Below are 6,000 nucleotides of genomic sequence, written 5' to 3'. Positions count from 1 at the left end.
GCGACCCAGCTGGGCTGGAGAGAGGAGAGAGGAGGAGAGAAAGATCCCTTCTATCTCCATAGGAGTTAAGCTTCTGGTCTCAGGATCTCAGACTGCATTTCTGATGCTGAAGAGCCATCTTTGTTTCCCCTGGTTACCAGTGAAACTGTGCAGGGATCCGTTCAAATCCATTACACTTACAGCAAAATGCTTCCAAACACGATGTCTTGCTTTCATTACTTATTATCTATATTTATATCTATTTCATAGGAAGTAGAGCTCACACATGCACAGCCCCACATTCCTGTGCTTATACTCTATTGTGCACGATGACCTTTATATATGTAACATGGCACATCCCTATATTAATTGCTATAAAGAGTAGACTATTTTTTCCAGGCAGACTCCATTCTCTCATTCACTGCTAAAAACCCAAGATAATTTGCTGTAAGGTGATTTTGTTCTATAAAGTTACCCCTCAGTGTGCTTTATTAATATACTTTTATCTGTAAGGATAAGCCCTGCCTTATGGAGAATCTCTACATTCAATCTAAGTAAATTCCAGGCTCACTGATTATATTTCCATCTAAAAGTTTTACACAGTTATAAAACTGGGAGAGCTTTTAGAATCATCCCAGGTCAAGTTTCTTTCTGAATACTTTTCCACAATGAACTGCAATACATTAAGCCGACTAAGCCTAGCCATTAGCTAGAATAGTCACTGATTGTACTCTTGATCTGATGGCCAGTGGAACATTTGTATTGTCTGGGTTCCATTTAAGACAATATTTGGAATGGACAGAATAGTTCAGAACAGGAGAGCAACATTCAAAGTTATCTTCCTTCAGTGGAGAAAAAATGTGTCTGGTACATAAGCAATAGGCTTGTTAAAAGAAAGCCAGAACTCAGCCCTAAAGCACCTCTCTCAGCAGAACAAAGCATTTTCCTCTCCTCTGAGATCTGCAACTAGCTTCATGAATATTTTTCTCTTGAACCCAAGTTATTGTTGCACAATGAAATGAGATAATAAGTGATAAGATTCCACCAAAATTAGGTGGAGAGTTGTTTAAAATAGTAATTGTGAACTTCACAAGACATACAGTATTCCAGAGATTTTGCTAGTGGAAATGGGGTGTGAGCTGATCCGTATATGTGATTTCAACATCAAATGTGGTTGTAATGTACCCTATTTTTACAATTGAAATAAGTAGATGCATTGGGGTGTTTGTTTTTCCAGTTAAAAAGACACCTTGCGATTGCTGTCAATGTTATATATATATTTTCATATTTGGCATTCATTGAATGAAAAATGCCACGGAAATATTTCACATATTAAAAATAAAATCCTCCTGAAGGTTCAGAATTCTGATACACACCTTTACCATTTAGGTATATTAAGATCAGGGCAATTCTTGAACAGCATGTCGTTTGCTTTAGATCATTTAAAAATATTTGAAGCTAAAAGTATGGAAAATGGGGGTACAGTGTTAATGACTTAAAAGTAAGTGTGTACGCATATATGTCATTTATTAAAACTTTTAGAAAAAGATGTCTTCCTGGGAGTTGAAAGCCATCAGAGCGGGAAGTCTGCTGCAGGGAAGAACAAAAGCATGGCTGCGCGATAGCATTATCTCTGCGGCAGCAGCAGCAGGCTCCCCGAGGGAGGGCTGCGGCGACTGTCTTGTCTATTACACTGCATTTTTATTAGTGACAACCTCCGTTATTCTGTCAGCTCAGCCAACTAAGCTGTTCCCCGCGAACTCCGTTAAATGGGAGAAGGAAAGAGAAGACAGAAAGATAAATTGTACCAAGTGGGGGCACGCGGGGATTTATTCCTCTCCTTCGGGGTGGGCTTCGCCTCATCCTCCGGGACGTGGGGGAATTCCAGGACTGCCTTTAACCCAGAAACCCATGCGTTCTATTAATTAGTTGCTACGCGAAGGGAAGGCAGTGAAAGACTTAATCTTCTGTTTCCAGCTGGGCAGGGCTGATCGGAGCTGCCTGGCCGATGCGCACTAGCCCGGAGCATTTGGGGCCCTCAGAGCCCCCGCCGGCCGAGTGGAGGTCAAGTCAAAGAGCACGACCACAGGATGCCCCCCGCCCGCGCTGTCCGCAATTTAGCTTCTGCACGACCACCGCTACCACTGCAAGGCTGGAGGGCGGGGAGGGGGCGGGTCCCTCTGGGGGCGGGACTAGGGGCGGAGACAAAGAGGCCGAGGAATGCGCCGGGAAGTGTAGTTCTGCTAGCCCCAGTAGCATAGCTACCCAGGTACTTCTTGGGAGATTTGGACTGCAACTCCCAGGAGTCCGTGGGGCCGAAAGGGAAGTCCATGCGCAGTGGGCGCCACATTGCATCCTATCAGCGGAGGAGGGAGTGATGTCACCTGCGAGTTGGTAACCTACGAGCGGCTGTGAAGGAAACTGTTTAACCGGATCCCATTGTACCCGGAGCGCAGAGCCGCCTTTCCAGCATGCAGGGGCTGCTCAGGTAAGGGGGGACGTGCCGCCTCGCCCGCCGCATTCATTCATGAAGTGGCACTGCGCGGTGGCGGGGGGGTGGGCGCCCTTCTTCGGGTCGGGCGCTGGCTTCGCGGCGCACCCTCCGGCTGCCTCCCCCGAGCTCGCGGACCAGTAGGTAAATATTAAACCCGTCCTTCAGGTTGGGTCTGGGTGGGAACAGGACCTAGATAGCTCCCGGCTGCCAAGCTGGATTTGGGAAAATGGCTGCAAGCACGGCGCAAAGAGAGGCGAGCCCAGAGGAAGGCGCCCCAGAAGATGAGGGTCCCTCCCTCCTTTCTTTCAGAGGCGCTCGGATGCCTCGAGAGCCGGCGGGGTACCCGGTACAGCCGTCTTCCCGCAGTCACCGGGGGCTGGGATTCTGGGGGTCGTGGCCTGGGCTGCGGGCACTGCCGCTGTCGGGAGCTGCTGGCCGGGAGGGGAGGCTCCTAGAGGGAGAATCCTGAGGGGGAATCGGAGGTGGCGACAGGGAAGGAAGGACTCCGCGCGGAGCCCCCGCCACCCCGGGCACCTTCCCTTAGTGGAAGGCATGGGAGAACTGCAGTCCAGGCAGAGTCGTAAGCTAAAGGTTTCAAAAGAGAGGAGGGGAAACCCGCGCGCTGCTGCGGAAGGAGCGAGGGGTGTTGGCGGACAGCGGCGAGGGGGAGGCTGCCGCCCGCTGACCGGGTTCCAGGCCCCGCGGCGCGCTCCCGCCCCCCGGCCCTCGGAGGAGGGCGCACCTGGGTCCCCCCTGCACCGATTGCTCCCTCCACGAAGAGCACCTGAACTGGGGTGAAGCGTCTGCCCGGAGCCCCGGGTGGGAGGTGGTAAAGCATTGGGGGGTGTCGCATAATCTAACGATAAGGCTCTCTGTCTGGGAGGAGGGCGCGGTAACGGCTTTTCCCACCTGGGGCCGAGAATTCTACGACTTGTGATCCGCTTGCCTTCTGATGGAAGACGTGCGCGCGGCCCGAGGACTCCGTACCGTCCCCTGGGTTTCCTTTGCGGTTCCCAGCACGCTTATTCTTTCGTTTGCTCACTCGCTGATCAAACCCTGCTAATGGCTCTGTTCTCAAGCTGCTCGCAGCCTGAGGTTGGGTGTTCTGGGCCCAGCAATAAGATGCCCACGTCCCACTTTCCCCAACCCCGCCCCTCTTTGCCCCCCATCACCCCCAGGTGACCATCAAGAGCAAATGCCACCCGTGACCGTTGTGCTATCGCGAAGCTGGTAGTTTCTTGAGGCTCCAGAAGGACCTAGTGAATGGAAGCGGAGTTTGTCCGCAAGATGAATCCCGTTGCCATGGCGACTCCTGCCGTCGGAATCTTAACTGCTCGCACTGCTGTTTCAATTCGATGTGGCTCTGCGGGCAGCTGGGAGGGAGTGGCCAGTGAGTGTGGTCAAATGCTCGCCCTGGGCCCAGCTGCTCTCTGCTCTTCACCGGTTTCACAGCCCTGGGCTCGCTCCATTTTCGTGTAAAGAGCTTGGACACAGTTCTTAGCCACTTTTTCTCTCAGATTGCCCGTACCTCGTCCCTCCCCAGAAATAATTGGAGCCTTTTTCCTGAGGCAAATTCTGAAAATTGCAATGGAAAGATCTTTCCCCTTTCAGGCTAGCTACTTCTTTTTCCAAGTCCCGTGAATTACAGCGTTGGAGGGAGCTTTCCCAATGTGGGAGCTCTCTGGCCACCAGCAAAGGTCCTCAGTGTGACCTAGGTGCAACTAACTGGAAGTTTTTATGGACAAGTGTTAACTGAAATTGAATTCTGGAAGTCACTGCCATCCCTTGTGGTTCTGATAAAAGCTAAAAGCCTGCCTAGAGGATGCAGGCACTTGAGAGTGAGGCATGCTGGGCTGGGATCTAGGGAGCCTGCCCTGGGCCCTACCAGCTCTGTCATTACTGGCTACCCACTCTGGGGTTAAACCCTTTACCTCTGGGGACCTCAGTCATGAGTGATGTGGAGAGAAGGTACAGCAGGTTTCTTAAAGTTGATTCTTGAAAATCCTGTGACTCTAAGGACTTGGTCATTGTCTTTTATTTTTCTTAAAGAAAGATGGAGATGAATGTTTAAACCAAGCTTCTACCACTGTGGCATTTGGGTTAATATCTCGAAGCGTCACTTGGATGGCAAAATAACCGGGCTATACATGGCAAGTCTTCAAAGTGTGCAAGGCAGCTATGTTACTATTTATATTATTTTATTTATTTTTATTTTTTGTTAATTCTCACCCAAGGATATATTTTTCCATTGATATTTTCAGGGAGAGTAGAAGAGAGAGGGAAAGACAGAGAGAAACATTGATGTGACCAGGGCTTGGGTCAGGGAAGAGCCCGCAACCAAGGTTCGTGCCCTTGAGCAGAATCAAACCCTGGAACCTTTGGTCCACAGGCCAATGCTCTATCCACTGAGCCAAACCAGCTAGGGCACTATTTATAGTATTTCTAATACTGTTACAGTATCTTGACTTCTCTTTGTTCTTTTATGTTCCAATTGTTTAGGTTTTGCCTTTTTTGAATGCAGTTATTTGCAACTTGATTTCATTAAGTGTAATTGATTACACAAATATTTTGTTTCCCTTCTGCTTTCATTTTATACCAAGGTGTATTATCCCAGATATTGCTGTTAAGCGGAAGGGGGCGGTGGAGGAGGGAGTGTGTATCTGTGAGAGTCTATGCATGTGCATTTGTGTGCAGGTGAATGCGTGGGGATGCTATGTGCTGGGTGATTGACATTCATCAACTCATTTTAAGTAGGTAGATCCTTTCTCATGGGGAAATGAGATCAGATATCACTTACTCTTTATTTTTGCCCTAGATTATCATTGACTGAAACAAAAATTTCTTTTAATTATCTGTTTACTTTCTGCCTCTCTATAATTCTGACACCGATTCCAAGATATGGGTATTTTTCCTCACTCTTCTAAGGTCTTTGAGAGCAGGGTCTGTGTCTTGTCTATCCCTGTCCCTCCAGCATTTAAATCAGTGCTTGTCCACGTAGGTATTTAATAAATATTTGCAGAATCAATATTAAGTAGTTGAGCCATGATTAGAGATCCAATATCTGTATCCTTTCCACTCATAGTTCTGTCAGCAACTGTAATATTCCTCATAGCTTCCTGTCAAGCAGTTGCATCTCGGCATAAGCCGTAATTCCTGTGTAGCATGTGACTTGAAGTATAAAAGGCCTTTCATGTGTTTGAAATGTACATATTTTGCAACTATCTGCTTTTGGAATACATTCACCCACAGAGGTTTCCCTCCCCCCTACCCCCAATTCTTTTTTTTTTTTAACATTGATTTTTAGAGAGAGAGAGGAACATTGATTTTGTTGTTCTACTTACTTATGCATTCATAGGTTGATTCTTTTTTTTTTTTTAATATATTTTATTGACTTTTTACAGAGAGGAAGGGAGAGAGAGAGAGAGTCAGAAACATCGATGAGAGAGGAACACCGACCAGCCGCCTCCTGCACATCTCCCACTGGGGATGTGCCCGCAACCCAGGCACATGCCCTTGACCGGAATCGA

The 6,000-nt window shown here is 48.3% G+C and overlaps 1 protein-coding gene across 6 annotated transcripts in view; it reads left to right on the top strand.

The window, feature by feature from the left end:
- The first annotated feature begins 2,274 nt into the window (after positions 1-2,274).
- DAAM1 (dishevelled associated activator of morphogenesis 1) overlaps positions 2,275-6,000 on the top strand; it is a 156,889-nt gene continuing 153,163 nt past the window's right edge. For 2 of the 6 annotated variants that reach the window (XR_002831847.1, XM_023763243.1), the window contains exon 1: positions 2,276-2,614. The gene's annotated coding sequence lies outside the window, so the exon portion shown is untranslated. Of the gene's footprint in view, positions 2,615-6,000 lie in introns of all 6 variants that reach the window. The other 4 variants (XR_002831849.1, XR_002831848.1, XM_006099573.3 and 1 more) reach the window with 4 other exon arrangements.

Source organism: Myotis lucifugus, unplaced genomic scaffold (assembly GCF_000147115.1).
Source record: "Myotis lucifugus unplaced genomic scaffold, Myoluc2.0 scaffold_278, whole genome shotgun sequence".
Taxonomy (NCBI): domain Eukaryota; kingdom Metazoa; phylum Chordata; class Mammalia; order Chiroptera; family Vespertilionidae; genus Myotis; species Myotis lucifugus.
The sequence above is the reverse complement of the archived record's forward strand: the minus strand, read 5'-3'. Positions and strand labels throughout refer to the sequence as shown.